Source organism: Pantherophis guttatus, chromosome 6 (genome assembly GCF_059756535.1).
Source record: "Pantherophis guttatus breed Tessera chromosome 6, ASM5975653v1, whole genome shotgun sequence".
Lineage (NCBI taxonomy): Eukaryota > Metazoa > Chordata > Lepidosauria > Squamata > Colubridae > Pantherophis > Pantherophis guttatus.
The window spans coordinates 66849972-66871039 of NC_142068.1; the positions used below are offsets into that span (position 1 = coordinate 66849972).

Here is a 21068-nt window from a genome sequence, read left to right on the forward strand (position 1 = left end):
AGAAGTTTCATTACTTGTCTAGTGTTGGTGGGGGCATTGTTTTCTCTGTAGGAGTTCCTTTATTAGGATGCTTGATTGTCTGCTGTTAATCCCTACTTATCTGAGTGTTGATTGCTGGTGAGGAGGTATTCTAGATTTTTTATTTCCTTTTTAGATTGACAGGGCAAGTTAACCCCATTCTCTTCTAGCACTGAAGATGTTACCTAGTCAGGTAACAAAATGTCTGCAAGAGTCTGTTCAGAGACCACTAAAATTCAACCATGAGCTACATATATTCTCTTCTATTAGTTAACACAGTACAGTACCAAACTAGACTAGTGAAAGAATTTTACCCAGATTCCCAGGTAACAATCTTGAAACTACTCTAAAATATGGTTCATGAAATGTTATCCTATATAAAGGAGAAACATCTGAAGAGTTCTGCTTGGTTTTATTCATTTCCTTTGGAGTATTCAATCTGTAGAACTATGAAGACTCAGAAACATAATTTAGAAACTTGGCTGTTGACTATTCATGTGGAACATAACACACTATTTTGAACAGGTAAAAACTTTGGGTGTCTTGTAATGTGGGTTTAATCAGTTATTCCTCCAATAGTTGGCAAATCCACTTAGAAGCTAACATAAAAAGAAAATTACTACTTTCCTATCACTGTTATTTAAGATTATAACATGTAGAAAATGTTCGAGCAGTGAGGTATCACATTTTCTTATTAAATATCATAAACCTCCAGTCAGGCTATAATCAGTTTAATTAATTACAATTGCCATTTAGGAGATTGCTTACTATTTCAATAATACTTTTTTTAAATGCTGCATTTCACTTCATAAACTATCCTATTAAAAGAGGATATCTTTTAATCTGTTTGCAGCTGCTAATTCTCAGAGACAAGTGACAAAGGTAGATATTTTTATTGTAAAATCTTTTTTTAATCACAAAAACATCTAGTATATATTTTCACTGTTATTTTGTTTGTTTCCAAAATATCATTTCAAAACTGAACATAAACAATTACTAGTAATTCTGATGGCTAATCTTAATGCATCTCTGCACTGAGAAGAAAGTATTTTCATTAGCTGCCTCACAACTTTAAGATGTGTGGACTTCAACTCTCAGAGTTCCCAGCCAGCATGTTTGCCCAGCAATTCTGGGAGATGAAGTCTACACCTTAAAGTTGCCAAGGTTGAGAAACACTGCTCTAGTGTTTGCCTTTCCTAGGTTCCCTACCATACCCATTCTCTCCAGAAAACTACAACTAGTTGTTAGTCCATTGGGTGGCAGGATTGGTATATGAATTGTTGCATAACAAAGGATGCCGAGCATCCACATTCTCCTTATGGAATTCCTACTGGCACTATGGAAACAAAAATGGTGGGCTAGATAGAGTTTTTATTCTGATGTAGTACAGATGTGATATAATCAGTAAAGAGAAAAATTTACTTTCCAAAAAACATGTTAGTTGAAGTTGAGAAAGATGTTGGATCCATTCAATTACCATCAAAAATGCCCTGAAGTGGAAGATGCAATCCTTCCAGTAGGAACAATAAGTAATGGAGATGGAACAAAAGCTACTTCTCCTCATTTTCCCCCTCATGATGTGAGCCGAGTAGAACTTGTAGCTCCTTTGATACACACTATTGTCCTCAAAGCTTTCATCAGATTATTGTTTTATGTATGTTAAGGCTTGGATTCAGAAGGAGTAAGGCAAGGGAAGTGAGGTGAAGTGAGTATGGAAAATAGTCCTTCAGTAAACTTCAATTTTTGGCAATTTTCTCTATCTCAAGAGCCCCACAATTTTCAGAGTGATTTCACAGGGAGTACAAGACTTCCAAGGTCTCTTCCAACACTGTTATTCTGTTACAAATAAGTATATAAATTGAAATCCAATCTGGTTTCAGTGGGAATGGATCAGCCTGAGTCACAAAAAAAATGGACTCCAGCAGAACAGGAACTGATAGTAATGGAGATTGCAAGCACTTGTAATTCTTTTTTTTTAAATTATTGTATAACCCCTCTTCACCATTATTTAGGAGGGATGAAAGGCAAATATTGGGTAAAATCAAGCCCCAACTGCTAGATAATAGCCAAAACCATTTATGCATTTCTGTATTTGAGGAAAGCTAGAAAACCAAATTGGATTTTGAATACTTTTTCATTGACCAAAATACAATTCAGGCAGAACCATACTTCTTCAGAAAAAATTGGGCATATGAATTATAGTTGGAGAGTCTAGCTTTATTCAGTGTCCTCCTAGAACCTCAACAACAATCTTCTTTATAGAACAAACACAAATGTTCTAATTCTCCATATAAACCTTCAAATAGTAATCACTTACTTATTTCTCTACTAGAAAAATGTTTAATAGTACATTATTGAAGACTTCACTTTTGATGCTTCCCAGTCAGTCTTCATTCCTGGTGACTGCTTGGATTAGTCCCTGTACTTCTCATGACAAGATTTTTCAGAAATGGTTTGCGCTTGCCGCCTTCCTAAGTTTGAGAGAGATGCACTGGCACAAAGCCAGCTGGCCCAAAGACATCCAGCTGGCTTTGTGCCTAAAATGGGACTAGAATGCATAGTCTCCTGGTTTCTCTCCTGGTGTCCTAACCACCATACCAAACTGGCTCTCTCTTAATGAAGAGTAGGAGCAGATGCTCTTTGAAATTCTATTTTGAAGGGCTGTTTATAAAAATACTTACCATTTTCTTCATAGTATCTTACATTGGCATATTGCCTTTGGGAAGAAACTACATTTCCTTTCCCTCCTTCCTGAATTTGTCATCTTTTAATATAGAACAAATTATGAATATTACCCACATAGAATTGAGAAACAATCATAGCAGCAAAATGTATATCCCCCACTCCTGGTGTTGCAATTGCTTATTGGACTTTTGTGTTCGTACAAAGTACATTGTCATTAGGTTAAATCGATTAGCCACATTAATTCAGAGTGTAGTAACATTCTGAATGATTTTGAATAACACGAATGAGCCACACAGAGCAAATTTGGGGCAGACAGTCCCACCTCTGCCTTCACTTAATTAGAAAATACTTTTTAGAATATTAGGCAATACATTCTTTTCTTCATAGTGCGCTAATTAAACTTCCTTCTTCCTCATAACTTGATGCCTTAAGAAAGATAGTTTCGTTTTGAAACCATCAGTACATTTTATGCCTGGCAGCAATTAAAAAATAACGTTGTGTTTTATTTCAGTATTTTGAGAAACTATTTTCCTGCCTATGATCCTCTGGTAGTTATACAATTTGTCACTGTCACGCCAAATTATAAATCAGTTATCTCAATGTGCTCTGATTCCTGCAAATCCCACATTAACTTTTTAACGTTTAGAATTAAATATGAAATAGAAATGTTATTACATGTCGAATTCATGTGGTTAATAAAATAAGCATATTATATGTCTAGTCTAATGATATTACACAACAATAGCTCATCTTTATTCAACTTATCGGTGAGACATTAGATAGAATCCTAGAACTGTAAGAACCAAAAGATATCTTGGATGTCATCTAATCCAAACCCTGCTGATTGTAGCTTTCCATATTCAGTTTGTTGTTGGGATTTTAAATATTGGCTTAAATCTGCATTTAAATGAGTAACTATGTACATCAGATTAACATAAGTACAAAGAAGAAACTTGTTCTCCTTTTCTTTTACCTGCTGCTTTCCTTGGTTTTGTGAACTTCTGCATATCTACAGGATTCATCTTAAATGTGAAGTGATATTAGTTGCCTATGGTAGTAGCAGTGAAGCTCTTGGGCATGTGTAAATGCATCACACAAAGCTAGAGGAACAAGTAGCAACTGACCTAGATTGTCTTTATTAAGTAGTCAGCCAGCTGTGACTGAAAGAGAGCCAGTTCAGTACTATCAAGGTGAAGTGCTTTGTGAAAAATGCTGTGGCTTCTCCAGAGGTTCTGGGATTTGGGATTACATTTTGTCCATTAATTATTGAATATTGCTCTTGTGTCAAATGCTGTGTTTACAAAGAAACAAAATAAAGGCTTTTCCTCTTCTCTAAGGATATTACATCCATATACTGTAGATATATTTCTTCATATATTTTTAATTTAATTCTTGATTTCTGTGATGCATTAACATAAGAACTAATGTCAACAATTACTTTGATTTACAGCATGGTCATAGGCATGCCTGCAAGTTAATGATGGTATTAGGTATTATATACTATTTTTTGATGAGGTTAAAGCTTTGGTAATTATCAGAATATAGAGGAGTTAGAAGGCAGAGTGAGTGAACTTAATTTTATTTTCAAGCAATACCTTCTCGTTCAGCTTCTCTTCCTCAACAAATTAAGAATATGTAGGGCAATGTGTAGGGTTTTATTCTGTGCTGGATTTTCATTGCATTCAACACGTATCACTTGTGAAATTTATTTTATATATACTTTTTAAAATTGTGCATACCAATTTTTACCTTGTCTTTCACAGTCTGTATGTTTTGAATAAATTCTATTTTTAGATGCTTGTTTTTTTTTTAATGTGCCTAATTTCTCATTCCGTCCCTCCCTTCCTCCCCCTCTCTCTCACACACACACTCCAGTTCATAATCCATAAACAATGGATTTTTCTTTAGTGTTAATTTTAGGTCAGGCTTCAGAGGTCATATTTCTGATGATCATCTGTGTCCAATTAATTAATTTAGTGAAGTTTCAGAGGAGTGAAGTCATTAATACTAATTAAGAACAGTAGAAAATAGAATTTGGAGAGAAAGATGCTTACAAAGCTGATCTTGTTAGTTATATGTTGGTCTGGGTAAGTATAATTTTACATTATAGTATGGGTATGATCATAAAATAGGCAGGAAAAAACATCTCTTTTGCAGGGTTATATCTGGATTGGCTATCTAGCCTAAAAATTGCACACCCTGGTTGCAGTCTCTGTCAGATGGAGAACTATATGTTGGACTTCAGTTATTTTTCTTGTCCCATATTGTAATCAAGCTTTTATAAACTTAATTTGCGAGCAGGGAAAATAGCGTGTGGAGGTTTATGTGAACATGAGCAAAATGGGACAACTCACCACAATCAACTCGCCATGGCCAATTCGCCGCAGCCAATTCACCACAGCCAACTCAACATGGCACAAGTCAACATGGCCAACTCTCCACACGACAACTTCTTGTGGGACAATTCAACAATTCAATTTAATTATTTAAAATTTTAAACAATATTTTAATTTTTGTCATTTACATTTCATTTTATCCCTCCTTTGGCATCCTTTCTTTAATGATTCTATCCCACCATTTCTTTGATATTAGTGTAACTCTTGTCCCATGGCAAGTTGTCCCGTGGCGAGTTATCCTGTGGTGAATTGGCTGTGGTGAGTTGTCGTAAACTCTGTTGTGAGAGCGATTTCAAAAATAGGGTGAGAATATGGCTGGTGTATGTTTATGCATCTTCCGCCGGGCCCTAAAAACATTTTTATTCCAACAGGCTGGTCTGGCCTAACTCTCCCTTCTAAATTGGCTTTTAAATTGGGTTTAAAATGTTTTTTAGATAAATTGGATGTTTTAATTTTTTGAGCCTAAATTATTTAATCTGTTTTTAATAGTTTTTAACCTTTGTATATCTGTGTATTTTATTTTGGCTGTTCACTGCCCTGAGTCCTTCGGGAGTAGGGCGGTATACAAATATGAAAAATAATAATAATAATAATAATAATAATGCAGATCTCCAAGAAACTACATTCCCGATTATATATTAATTTGAGAAGTGGTCCTGCCCTCTCTTAATCTCTTTCTCCCTATGTGCTTGTCTATATCCCTGCTACATGATGATGTGGATACTGATGCTGTAAGATATACTAGAGGATAATGGTTCTAAATAACTTTTTAAAAAGTTTTTTTTACTATTTCTATATTATGAATATTGAGATGTCATTGGGTTGCATCCTTCAGGGGTCATTCTATTACTGTAAGCTTTTTTTCCATTGGGACTAATCTTGTTCCTACTCATCCACAACAGTGAAATCCAAGGGCTTCTGCTTGGGGCCTAGTTGTGGTATGTGTTCAAGGAAGTCTGCTAGTACTTGTCAACTATTTGTTAGTGCAACCTGCTAGAAGGATATTCATTCATTCTGAAAAAAATCTGAATGCAGCCTAATATTTCCTAGTATCGGTTCCCATTTCTCTTATTACCTTAACCAAGGATACTTCCCTAATTACAACCTAGTTCCAAATAGCTTTTTTTTACTTCCATCCAGATTATTTCTCCTAGAGTGACCCAAACAATAGGAACTGACATGCTTTCTCCAGTCAGAGATCACTGGGAGGTTATGTTTTTTTTTTCCTTAAAGTTTTTCCTGCTGCTTCTTTCAGTTCAGCTCCCAGCATTTTGAGATTTTTAACTTGACAGACCTGATTTCTTCTCCTCGATGGGAATTTGTGACCAGAATAAGCAATAAGAAAGTCATTCGGTTGTCTCCTTTTGTCTTCTTGTTTGTTAAGGCCAAGTGCCTTACACTGTCATTTCTGAGAAATGTCTTTCTCCTTGTCTTCCGTTATGCCAATAATTTTTCATCCTAGGCTTTGTTCTCTTATCTTCTCCTTCCTCAGAATGTTCTTTGACAGAACTGATGGATGTCTTCCTCCTGCTTATGATAGGGCTGTGATTGCCCCTTTTATGATCTCATGGTTAGAACTTCGGTGTGCACCTACCCACAGGCCTATATTTATGGGCCTTGAGAGCTGGTAAAATGTTGACTATCATCTTCATGTTTTGTGTTGTTTTATTTGGTACATCAGCTCATAGGATAAATTGTGAACCATGGCATAGGGCCTAGCTATCTTCGAGACCGCCTGCTGCTACCGACGACCTCCCATCGACCCGTGTGCTCCCACAGAGAGGGCCTCCTCGGGGTGCCATCAGCCAAACAGTGCAGGCTGGTGACCCCCAGGGGGAGGGCCTTCTCTGTGGGGGCACCTACCCTCTGGAATCAGCTGCCTCCAGAGATAAGGAGAATCCAAGACCTCAGTGCCTTCCACCGTGCCCTTAAAACCCATTTTTTCAAGCAAGCCGGGTTGGCTTAAGAATAAAATTTTAAATGTTTTAATCAGTAGTGAGTTTTAATTGGGCCAAATTTATATATCTTTTAATTGTTTTTTAATATTTGTATTGCATGTTTTTTAATTTTGGCTGTACACCGCCCTGAGTCCTCAGGGAGAAGGGCGGTATAAAAATTTAAAATAAAATAAAATAAAATAAATAAATAAATAAATTAAGAGGGGGGTGGGGGGGAGGGAGGGGAAGAAGGGGTGGGGGGGGTGAAAATGTTTCTATTTCTTACAAAACTTTTCAATAAAAAAAATAGTTTTACTCAATTCAGACTGAACAGCTTAAAGAATGTCAAGCTTTGTAAAAGGGGTACAAAGGGGGAACAATACAGATGCTGAGAAAATACAGATGTTGAGAAAAGGCTACAGGTGGAAAAGGTGCTCTGCTTTGATGGTAGAATCTTAGTACAGCAATTCTGCTGTTCTCTCCAGGACAGTGAGATCTAGTATACAAGATGTAATAAGTATGTACCAGTTCAGTAGAATTCCAATTAATTTAACAACTATGGATTTTACGTTCGATCTGTGCAAATATTAAAACATTAGCTTTCTGGTGCTTTAGTACAAGTTTTTCTTTGAAATAAAAAGTGGCCAGTGCCTTTTTCATTCCCACTTGACAGACAGGCAGGCAGGCAGACAGGCATGATTTCAATATTGTCTGCATATAAAAGAGTTGAACCGCTCAATCTGCTAATACAGGATGGTATTTGTGCAACCTGAGAAAGCCTCAAATTAATATACAAATTTAAAAATGTATAATATACTGCTTTCTAATTCTTTTCTGAGTAGGTGATTGACCCATGGAGGGACATCTAACACTCAAAGCAGATGTTGGAGTAGAAAGGCTGAATAAGAAAATCAACCTTTCGTTTATGGATGATTCCCTGGTTTTTTTCATAGTGTCTCCCTTGAGATTGACGTGGATATTTTTACAGTTGTTTTTTATATGAAACTAATTTAGCACCCAATTTAACCTTCATTTTATTTCAGTGTATTTTTATTTCAATTGGCAAAGTCTTTCTGATATGCCTTTTAAAATTTTATTAGTGTTTAAGTATCAACTGTGAAGAATACAGGCAAAGAATATTTATTATAGGCTTAATTATTGCCTAGGAGCCCTAGTGGCACAGTGGTTAGAATACAGTATTGCAGGCTAACTCTGCCCACAGCCAGAAGTTCAATCCTGATGGGGCTCAAGGTTGACTCAGCCTTCCATCCTTCTGTGATCAGTTAAATGAGGATATAGATATTGGGGGCAATGTACATATAATGCTTACATTGTAAACTGCCCAGGGATTACTGTAAAGCGTATGGTGTATCATATAAGCCTTAATGCTATTGCTATTTCTATTTGTAATCCAGTGTAATTGTTTTCCAATTTTTCATGATATATTACTCCAGATGACCCTCCAGTTTCAGAGTCTTTGGGGGAAATTTGGAATGCTGCTTCAGGGACAGAGAAGATAAAATGACTATCTAGTATTTAGTGACCAGTTGCATGATTAGTTAAGTATTAAATGTGTGAATTGCTTTTCCAGCATTCAGAGGGCAAGATGATGTACAAGTTTGGGGAATTGGCTCATCAGGGCATTTTTTTTTTATGTGGGTCACTGAAGGACTAGATCTTTTTCAGGTTTATGTGGTGTGTGTCAGTGGTGGATTTCAAAATTTTTTACTACCAGTTCTGTGGGTGTGGCTTGGTGGGCATGGCAGAGGAAGGATACTGTAAAGTCTCCATTTCTTCCCGATCAGCTGGGACTTGGGAGGCAGAGAATAGATGCAGGCGGGGCCAATCAGAATTTTTAGTACCGGTTCTCTGTACTAGTCAAAATTTCCGCTACCGGTTCTCCAGAACTGGTGAGAACCTGCTGAAACCCACCTCTGGTGTGTGTGTGTGTGTGTGTGTGTGTGTGTGTGTGTGTGTGTACAGAAACAGTAAAGAGAAGCAGAAAAGCTCCTGGGCGTTTAAGGGCACTATTTCCAAATCATTTTTCAAGCATGCTCAACCCTATATTTGCAAAATTTATACATGAAGAAGTCATCAGCCCTTCAGATTCCTTGCATGTGAGCTTGTCTTATATCCATTCCACTGATTCAGCAATAAAGAAGGGGAAATGTATCTGTTGTACCTCTGAAAATTATCTCATACAGACAGTTAGAAGTTAAACAGAGTAATAAAAATGAGTTTACTATCTGTGATATTAGTACTTTTTTTAATGTACTAATGGAATCTCTGTAGTGACTGCCAGGTTGAGCTCCCAAGAAAGGTATTTCACATTGTTCACATTGTCTGGATGCCATAACAGAAAAAGGTCCTGTTACATACTTGTTTTAAACTATTGCATGTCTATTGCAACATGTAGTCTATTGCAACATGTAGAGGAAATATCTATGGTTGCTCATAAATCTTGTCCAATTGCAATTACACATTCCCACATAAATATAAATAAAATTAGGATTGCAGATTAAATATTTAAAATATGTATCCTGTTTATTCTTTTGGAATTTTTTCCCAAGATAATTACTTATGAATTGAAAGAGGTCATACATTTGTAGAGAACAAGAGTCTGTTAAAAAAAAAAAGAATTGCGTAAGAAGTTCTTCAAGCCAAATTAATTTTTAAAGGCCTTTTCTCTCTTTCCTTTCATTTCCTGTTCAGAAGTCCTTTCTCTTCCTCTAATCTCTATTTTCATTTTGTCATTATTATTTCCTCTTAACCCATCTGTATTCTGCTCTGTCATCTTTTTTTGCTCTTTGCTGAAGAGAGAGAAGACAATGTATGTCTACATACATTTGTATGCTGTACACTTCTCTTTATGAGGTACTTTCATTTGATTAGTATAAATAAATACGGATTGTTTGAAGTAGCAGTTCAAAAAATAACTGGCTTCTGGCAATTATGTATACACACTTGCATATTTGATTTGATTTGATTTGATTTGATTTGATTTGATTTGATTATATTTTTATACCGCCTTTCTCCCAAAGGACTCAGGGTGGTGAACAGCCATAATAAAACAATATACAAGACAAATTTAAAAACCATATTAAAATAATTCAATTTTTGGCCGAATTTAAAATTGCCATTCTACAACCCTTATAAAACCATGTTAAAAACCCATATTTAAAACCCGATTAAAATTATTGTCCCATCAGACCGGCTTGCTGGAATAACAGGGTCTTCAGCGCACGACGGAAGGCACGGAGGTCGGGGATTTGCACACATTTATGCAGAATCTCACCTTCACACATTTGTTAGGTATTAGGTGGAGAATCTCTAGTTTCAACCTAGCAAGCCTAGTTTGATAAACTAACTGAGCATTGCACAAAATTCTTTCTCTCACTGTCTTTCTCTCTCTCTCTCCAGCCCCCCCATTTCATATATATGTTGCAATCAATGTGAAACACAATCAATCAGTGAAATTTAATTTACAATTATAGACCCAAATTCTGGGAAACGTCAACAACAGACATGTTATAAACTAAAATATTAAAAGAGAAAAATATAACTAATTGGTTTTTGACATGAAACAATCTTTGAGAATTTAATTATGTCCAGAATTGGCTTGTACAATGGTGACTGAACAATATTTTGCTACCTTTTTTGAAATTTCTATGGATTGATCAGCCAATAGAAAAAATGCTTTTTATGGAACACTTGGGGTGATTTACTAGGAGGGTGATGTTAATTCAGGACCCAGTGTACAGGAAGTCTTCACTTAACAACATTCATTAAGTGATTGTTCAAAGTTACAACAGAGCTGAACAAATGGTAATTACAAGTCCTTGAAGCTGCAGCCTTTTCAGTATCTCCATGGTCAAGTTATCAAAATTTGGGCACTTGCCAACCCAACCCATATTTATGATTGCAGAGTGAATTTCAACAACCCTCACCTGCCTATGTCCCATCCATCTCTACCCTTTTGACTGCCCTGAACTCATAATGCTGTCCTGCATTATGCTGCTCTCAGCTTATCTTCCCTATGTTCTTCCTTCTGCTGCTGATATATGCCCAGTTGAGGCATCCTCTATCTGTCCCGAGGTTGTCTGAGGTCTCCTGGGGTGACAACAGAGGTGGGTTTCAGCAAGTTCTGACCAGTTCCGGAGAACTGGTAGTGGAAATTTTGAGTAGTTCGGAGAACCGGTAGTAAAAATTCTTACTGGCCCCACCCCCATCTATTCTCTGCCTCCCAAGTCCCAGCTGATCGGGAGGAAATGGGGATTTTGCAATAACCTTCCCCTGCCACACCCCCAAGCCACACCCACCAAGCCATGCCATGCCCACCAAGCCACACCCACAGAAAGAAACGGTAGTAAAAAATTTTGAAACCCACCACTGGGTGACAGGGAATGGCATTGTGGAAGCCTCATGTGGCCTCCACAAAGAGATAGCAGCTGCCTTGGCTGGGTGCACCTCATCAGTAGCGCAAAGAAAAAAATGATAAATTTCAGCCGGGAGAAGAGACAGAAGACTTTAAGGTGGCTAAAAGGGCAGAGATGGGACATGGGGATAGTTGAAGCGGATAGTTGAACCATGGTAGGAGAAGTGTGAGGTACTGGCCTAATGATGGCATGGTTCTGGCCTAACAACTGCAACCAGGACTAACCGAACTGCCATTACTAAGGAGTGTGGTAATAGGATGTTTCACCAAACAACTGCATTATTTAGTTACAGAAATTCCAGTGCCAATTAAGGTTATTAAATAAAGACTACCTGTGTGATACAATAGACACCTTAGCAGAAGATCTGATTTTAATTCCATAACAACCTCTACACAGGAAGGGCAAGGTTGCTACCGTATATTTCCTTTCCAGAAACCCTGATGAGAGTAATTCAGCCTGATGAGAGTAAAACTCTTTTGTGAAAGAAATAAAGGATTTTGTATACACTTCGAGATAGATAAAGGCCTTTTCCAAAGGTCAATAGTCAGAGGTTTTGTCCATACCCTTCTATATATCTGGATTGAGGGTGTATTGTTTAACCTTTTAGCATTAAACCGTCTCTGACACAATTGTTACCAGTGAGTGAATGGAGAATTCATTATAGGATCATTCCAAGGCGATTTTTCCATTTGAATAGAATAGAATAGAATTGTGATTGGACACACAAAGAATTTGTCCCTGGTGCACAAGCTCTCAGCGTACATACAAACAACAAGTGATAAATCATGATCATAATCATAAAATACAATCATCTTAAATCATAAGATAAAGCACTCAGTGATAGTCGTAGGATGCTAAATTAGCAGTCAACATAAATCATAATAGGATACTAAATATTTGGAGTCAAATATCAGGTGGGATCAGGATCTCTCACCACAAAATTAGTTTTTGCCAGTATTTTATTCAGCAGATCCGCATACAAACCTCAATTGACATGCAGCCTGGCTATAGCCTCAAGCTTGCAAAGGAAATGCAGTGATGGACATGAAACATTGCTCTTAAGAACCTGGACTGGATTCCCTTCAGATTTTTTGCATCTTTCTATGCACAGATTTGTGTGCATTAAAGTGTTCAGTTCAGCACTTTGGCCTTGAAAAATGTAATTGGAGTAGGAACATGCTGCAATTATTTTCATGGTGCTGGCACATCTGATTTTGTGCAAGACTTTTTGGCAAATCTTTTTGTGCAAGTTTCCAATGAAATAATTTTTCTTTGTTATTTCCATGTATTGTAGGATTGGAACATGATTCATAATTTTTAAGGACTTAAATTTCTCAGTCTCGTTGCTTTGTTTTTCCAATAATGGAGGCTATTAGCATGTCATTTTTAATATGATCCCTTTTATTTTATTATAAATAAAATTTAGTTTTTCTAAAGTTCATAAATTCTATTAAAGACCAACCTTTATTAGGGAGAGGATAAACACATCTTTTGTGTAAAGCAAAATAGACTTTGGTTTATTTGTTAAATTGATTTCACTTTTTGTTAGGGCTTCACTTACTGAGTTGATATAATGATTAAAAGGGATTAAAATTCAAGTTCATTTAAGTAATTATAAAATGGGGATGTAGGCCAGTGGTGAAATCCTCCGCAGGTTGCCCCCCGTTCTCTGCCTGTGCATGCACGGTGTGCGCCAAAAGCACAATGCGCGCATGCACATGCACAGTAGACACCAAACGTGTGCTTCACACGGAAAAAGGAGGCTTAACAAGGTAAGTAAAACAGTGAGGGGGGAACAGCTGTGCCGCGCGATTTATATTTGCTAGAAAGCAGGATTTCCTGCTTTCTAGCAAATATAAATCGCGCGGCACAGCTGATCATCGGAAATACCAGTTCAGACGAACTGGTAGCTTTTTTTTAACTACCTGTGCACCTGAGAACCAGTAGCATTTCACCTCTGATGTAGGCTGAAAGAAGCCCAATTGCTGTTCATTTGATTTCTTTCTTAATTATAATTGCACTATGATCAGTATAAGAAAGTAACACATATATTTATTTAAGGTTTTCCAACACAGTCTCTTTTGAGATGAAATCAAAAAGTGAATCTCAAAATTGAAATATATTTCCACCAATTGATTTGGAATAATATATTGATCTAAAGTTCATTGTCCTGTTCTGAAGTCTGCTTGCTCATCAGCCAACACTAGTAATTATTCTAATCTATATATATAAAAAAGCAAAAACCACTCACGCATTAATCACAAAATCTCCAGAACAGTAAAGCCTACAAACTTGAAATTTGCCATGTATGTTCCTCTTGGCTTCTAGGTGCTTACTAAGAAAGGATTTTTCAAAATGGCCATCAGAGCATTAGTATTTCCTATATTATTATAACATGTTCTGATGCTAATTAGTTAGATGTTCTACTCCCTCTCCCAACTTGAAAATAACTCTGGAGAGAATGGGATAGCATAGGACAGGTTTCTGTGGGGCAAGCCTCATGGAGAGAAGGGACTAGAAAGCCCGAGGAAGAGAAGAGGATAGGATAGGAGACGTTTCTCTGTGGCAAGGCTGAGGGAGAGAAGGGGAGAGGAGAGGCTTCTGTGGGGCCAGCCTGAGGGAGAGAAAGGGAGAGGAGAGGACAGGAGAGGCTTCTGTGGGGCCAGCCTGAGGGAGAGAAGGGGAGTGGAGAGGATCTATGCGGCCAGCCTGAGGAAAAGAAGGGGATAGGATAAGAGAGGCTTCTGTGGGGCCAACCTGAGGGAAAGGGGAGGAGAGGATCTATGAGGCAAGCCTGAGGGAGAGAAGGGGATAGGAGAGGATCTATGAGGCCAGCCTGAGGGAGAGAAGGGGAGAGGAGAGGATCTATGGTGCCAGCCTGAGGGAGAGGAATGGACAGGAGAGGCTTCTGTTGGACCAGCCTGAGGAAGAGAAGGGGAGAGGAGAGGAACTATGGGGCAAGCCTGAGGGAGAGAAGGGAAGAGGAGAGGACTGGAGAGGCTTCTGTGGGGCAAGCCTGAGGGAGAGAAGAGGAGAGGAGAGGCCGATCATAACTACTCATTAATTTTCAAACTCTAAGTGTTGATTTATCAAGCCAAATTGCATAGTTTCAAAGCGCAGCATGGGTATTTAGCTAGTCAATCAATAAGCATTTATTTTACTTTTGGTGTATTCTGTTTGTAAATAATTTTCATGCCTTTTTTCGCTTTGATTATTCTTAGACATTTTGCATATATATGTATGCAAAATATATACACTATATGTAAAATGCACATTTCCTTTCAAGATAAAAATTGTATTTTAGGTTGTGTTATGCAAATCTATTAAACTGAGATTTTGTTGTTTTTTTTCTTTAACTAAAGAAAAAACTTTTAAACTAGAAAAAAGGCAAGAAAGTAGAGAGCAGATGTTGGTATTTGCACTAAACAAATTGTGGTGGCAATAATCTTTGTCTGAAAAGAAACCTTTTAAATCAGGTCTGTCTGACTGTTTGTCTGCCTTCATTTTTCCTTTAGGAGCTCAAGGTGGTACACAGTATCTCCCAAAGCACCTTTTTTGAGTAATTTTCAAAGCATAAGAACCATGTACTGTAGGTTGTAGGAAATTGACACATGAATTTAGCCCTCTTATTCCTTTTGATTCTTCTCTTTTGAAAAGAAAGTAAAGAAAGTAATAGTACCGGATTTTCTTCTAGTGCATAATAATATTCTGACTTTGTGAAAGAAAATCTATACAGTATTTTACAACGTAATTAGATGATAAATATTATACTGTGATATATTGGACTTGTTGACTTTTCCTAACAAGTTTGGTCTAAATTATTCATTTAGTTGTACAATGCTTTAGTCTTCAGTTTAGCAGCTAATTTGCAAATTTCTTTAAAAGAAAAAGAAAAAGCAGAATAAATAGCACCTTCTTTCACAATTATATTTCTTTTTTAATCACATGGACATAAAACAAAGTTGTAAATATTGGTGTTAGACATCTATTTCCACTTAATACACAGCTTCTATAATAATGTGATTTGTGGGTTAAGGATTCAAGTTTGTGAAACTCCTTTATTATACTTGGAAATGATTGGATTCTGAATTGGTTTTTCACTCAACCTGGATTATTTGTTTAATTGGTTGTCTTTTTCGTTTTACCCATAAGTTTATGATCAAAGTCATTAACCCATAATTACAATAAACAAAAGGAAAATATGTGGAATTGAAATCAGTTCAGTTCTATAATTTTATTTGTTTGTTCCTAAACCAGGTTTTACCTCAGGGTGGGACTGAATTTGTTGACTTTAATCTTTGTTAGAAATGGTTTGCACAAATCCAAACTGATGCTGTATGTTGCAGACAGCTGGTTGTCATGGTAACTGTAGTGCAGTTTTTAATTCCACTTGGTGAGTAATACAGACACTACGTTGGTGAATAAAGCATGGCTTTGTGCTTTACAAATATATAGCATTATCCATATCAGTGTTGCTAAATAAAATGATGTTCTGTCCATGCACTTTTAGATGCAACAATTTGGTTTATTGATATAACTTTTTTTTTTGTCATTTAAAAATCAGGCAGATTATTTGGCATCAGTCAATCAGGGAAATGGAAGTCAAATAAAATTATTCACAGTTGCATAAATTAGATTATAAATAGACAAATTACTTAACTTTATAATGCATTAGACTTCTGTCTATCTAAATAAGTGATACAATGTAATGGCCTTATGAAGCATGCTAATAAGCACAGCATAGTTAAAAATCAAAGTAAGAGTAACATGTTTTATGTAGCAGAAAATCAAAATAGGTTTTGTTCATTTCATATACATCATTTGTGACTTTTTTTAAATGGTTAAGCTCTTTTTCATTGAATTTCAACATTTGCTGCAAATTCTGTTAAAGAATATTCGTCATTTCCATCCTAGCGCTATGCTTTCTTAAAAGGATAAAAATTACATTTATATATCAATTTTGGGGAATGTTGTTAAAATTTACAGATACCTTAACTAAAGCATCCTGTTCCAGATTTATTTATTTTTTTAAAGTAGACATTATAAATGTTTCTCGTGAGATAATATTACAGATGTTGAGGAAAGAGAGTGAGAGTAATTATGGTAATTCTGTAAATCCATTTCTGTTTTCTTAACCTTGTTTCATAAATACAGAGGCCAAGAAATGCAGACAAAGCAAGACAGGAATTTGGGGGGGCGGGAGCCTGATATAAATGGTTTGACACACATAGCTTAATATTTCCTAAACTACTTTCTTCAGGATACTAAATCTAGTTATTCATCTTAGTTAGCCTTTCAGCTGACATCAAGGGACACATTTGTAGGGTTTTTGTTTTCATTATTGATTCCACTGCCCCCACACACAAACACATTCCCTTGTTCACTCTCTGAAGAGTCTCTTCTAGCTCTTGACTCTTAAATAATTGATTTTTCCACTCAGGTGCACAGAACAACATTGTGAAACCACGAGATTGCAAAACTGCATGCACTTTGCTCACTGATGCATTAGTTTTATTAAGTGGCTCCAAAACAAGATCTAGGTAGAGAATGCAGAAGAATCATTTGGAAAAATTAATTTTATGTTTTAATTAAAGATATGATTGAAAGCTAGAGATCTTCCAGTTTGCACATGCCTTTTTTTCAACTGAACACACATAGGTAACGTCGTAGATTAGTAAAATTCATAAAAGCCTTAGAGGAATTACACTTCCTGATAAGGCAAGCCCTCAGACATTTAGGTCTGTGAACATTTTAAATATTGCTTTATCAGAAAAAAGAAAGCATATTGCTGTCAGAAACACAAACTATTAGTGAAAACCATTATAAAATAATAGTAAACCATATAAAAGGAAAATGAGTATACAAAATATATTCTGACTCCTATTATGATTTGTCTGGAAGCTTTATGTGTATTCTTTCTAGTTCTATTTACCCTGGTTTCCTTTCTGAAATAAGTGAAATTGGATTTTTTTAAAGTACATGTGGTCATTGTATTTTAATCTGTTTGAATCATAAATTGTCCTAAGACAAATATAGTGTTATTTGCAACAGTGGCGAATATCTGTAGCTTGGGTGCAGAATGAGGGTGAAGATTCATTCTCCAAGCTTGTGGGTTGGTTTCTGAACATTTCATTACCAGGCTGGGTAACATCTTCAGCAGAGTTTATGGGATGTCAGTGTCAGTGTTCTGTTTATAAGCGCTTCGTGTGGTCAGTAGATCTTGTGATGGGTCAGGTGTAGGTGTGTCAGGTGAGGGTCTTGTAATGAGTCTTGTGATGAGTCAGATGTGAGTCATCAGTGAGAGTTTTGTGATGGGTTTTATGATGGGGAGGTTACATCAGGTGAGGATCACTGGGAGGTGAACTGCTGGTTGGGAGGGCTTGCGTGGGTTGGCTGAAGGTCAGTGCTGTCTCTGGTTGGCTGTGGAGTTAATTTGGATTCTGAAGGGTTCGTAGGGTGTTTGTAGGTCAATGTGTCTATTGGTGGATTTTTTGGGGGAACTGCCAGGCTTTGATGAACTCATAAGTCTGGTGGGTGGTAGCTTGGCCAATGATTTTTGCATTGCTCCAATAGAACTGGTGCTGTTTGGTGTAGCTTCTGCTATTAGGCCTGATATGGGTTATCCGATCGGGGTACCTTATAGATTTTCCCATTGAACTGGAAGTATGTGTTGAGGCATAGGATCCAGGAGTTTCATGATGGTTTCTGTGGACATGGAGTTTTCTGCGGTGGCATCATCTTTGTGGGAATGCTGTTTAGTGAGTAGGTGATATATGGTTCATTTAGTCAGGTCGATATCAATCGAGGTGAAGATAGTGGTGATATTGAAGGGAGACCATGATTTTTTCCTTGTTGATCTTGGTGTGTTTGATACATTGAAGAAATTGTTCTGGGGAGTTTATTGAATGGGTTGAGTCATTGACCAGGTGTCTGAGTTTCCTCTGCAGGCTTTTTGCTAGTTTGTACATCGGTGTTCTAGATAGAGACACAATTGCGTTGTGAGTTTTGGGGAGTCCATAGAATCTGGGCATAGAGGAGACTTGTGGTTGCATGTGCTTTCTCTCTAGTGGTGTTAGTCAGTTTTGTCTATTATTACCATCAATCTGCCTTTGTCTGCCGGTAGGATGATGATGCTTTTGTCTTGTTTTAGTGACTTTAGTGCTCTCTTCTTTGGCTGAGTGTTTTGTTTTATCCTTTGCATTGCACTTTGAGGATGATTCTTTGTCTGATGTCTTCTTGTGTTTTTTGATCCAGTGGTGCGTTTTTAGAATGGATTTGAGATTGTCAAGGAATTCAATGAGGTCAGCATCTTTGTAGTTGAGTTGAAATTGAGGACAGTCTTTCATCATCAGAGAGAAGTCTGCTGGATAGATTTTTGATAGTTCTGAGTTGTTGTCTTTTGATTTTGGGGTGAAGGCATTGTGTTTCTCTTGTAGTGAGTTGTGTTTTTGGTTTTGTATTTTGTTGGCATTCCTGTGGATTGTGTGTTCTAAGGTGTCTGTCAGGTCTTATCCGATGGAGTTGAGGCATGTGGTTTTTTTGTTCATTGATGATGCATTTGTATTTTTTCCAGGCAGTTGTGGGCATTGGTGATCATGATTTGAAGCATTTTGAATCCGTTTTGGAAGTCCAGCTTCCATGCTTGCGGGTGGCAAATAGTGTTATTTTTTTAGTTTCCATAATGAAAAATTACCCATCCCTTTTCTCTTTCAGAATTCTGTGTTTTATTATTTCTAATAGCAATCTACACTGCATTAGATTAATTGTTAGAATATATTCAAGAGGCTATCATTTTCTGGTCTAACTAATTATTAGACTTAATCAAGGAAAAGATTCAAATTCTGTATCATGCTTTTCATGCTTAATTCATACCTTTATTTCCTGTTGGAGTAAATTTTAATATTCTTTCCCTATTCTATGAAGATGTCCATTGGTTTTTCTTGTGCCATTTTCAGATAATTATGGATGCTTAGGATTATTGGAATTGCATTGTTTGAGATGCTCACATTCTTCCCTTTGCCATTCTCCCATAGTTATTTGACCAAGTCTTATATTCTTCCCCTTAAGAATAGTCCTGAAGGAATTCTATTTACATTTGCATTAGATCAAGTTACCAAAGTTATTCACCAACAGGAGCTACCAGTCCATTTGATAGTTTTCTTATGAAATCTAATTAATTCTATTGGGTGTTAATCATGTAAAAAAAAAAACACCTCCTTTCTCTTTTTCTTATGTGCTGAAAAGTGAAAACAGAAAATATCTAATGGTCCTCTAGACTCAACACAGAGCTTAGAGCTTGTAGGGTCAATCAGACCCCCCCTGCTGTTAAGTTACACCCCTTCAATAATAGACTTTCTGCCCATCCCTGATATGGGAGGAAACTTTTCAACCGCCATCCCACACCATCCCAACAGCAGTCCTTTTAATGTGCTTCTGCAGCAAGGCTAGTTAAACTGCTTCCCACACGGAAAGTGAAGTATATTCATTTCTGTACAACAATCGGAATGGGAGAAGAGGTTGTGTGCAGATTTTTCCACCCTGGAAGAAACAATCTCCCTTTAAAGCTCTCTAGCAGGAGAGCTTAACTGAGATTCTAATTACAGTAAATCCACTGAGGTGGAGGGAAGGGATTTGGACCAGAAGAGAAGCTTACCCAATTTGTTCTGGGTATGTAGTCCTATGTTTTGCAGGAGGCTACTCTAGGAATTTACCTTGATGCCCAAAAAAATAGACTGCTAGTTGTCCTTGCTCAGGTTTAGCTACATTCACTGGCTTTTATCTTCTGGCATCAGTTGTCCTTGATGTATCTTGTTTTGTTCTTCTTCAAACTCTCCCACCGAATTTGTTTTTTTTAAAGGGAGACGTATGGAGAGCAAAAGTAAATAAGTGGCAAGTAGTAGCAAACCAATATGTTCTGGCTACTTTCTTTATCCCATGTATGCATGTGGGTGCATGCATGCTAATGTGCTTGTAGATGATCTTGGCAGAGATGTCCAAGCTTCATTATCAAGGTGATATGAACTTAATCATTTCCTAAATTCAAAATGTCCAGATAACATTTGGAAGCAGATAAGGCAGATACCTCCCCCCCCCAATTCACTGGAGTATAAGAAGGATGGAACACAGTGAAATCAGACTTGCTGAATTCTTTTATTACAGCCAAACTCAAGAGAAGTAGTATTAGCCTTCCTGTGGAGTTGATTTCTTGGTCTGGTTTGCCAAATATGGCTGACAATACTCAACAAATGGTAAACAGGCCCCCTCAGAGTCAAGGCTGGAGGGTGAAAAATGGACCTAAGCCAGCACACTGTATTGTAAAACCGCCCACATGTGCAAGCAATGAAAGGAATAAGTAGTATAACAGCTGTTAACAGCCACTTTGCGAAAAGGAGACAGGCAGACCAGAATGGGATAGGTCAGAACAGGAGAGTGTGTGGTGACAGTGGAGAATTATTGGAAGAGGGGAAAATAGGCAGGAAGTGATGAGTCTCCATCTTGCATGGGTTCCCTCAAATGTGGCAGCACTTCCGGCAGCTTCTTCTCTCTAGTTGTCTCTTTGAATATTGTTTGCTATATTGTTACCAGTTATATTGCCA

General features: G+C 37.1%; 1 protein-coding gene across 2 annotated transcripts in view; it reads left to right on the forward strand.

Annotated features, from left to right (window-relative positions):
* The window catches only part of ADGRA1 (adhesion G protein-coupled receptor A1), a 397321-nt gene that overhangs the window by 248230 nt on the left and 128023 nt on the right, over positions 1-21068 (forward strand). The window lies entirely within an intron of this gene.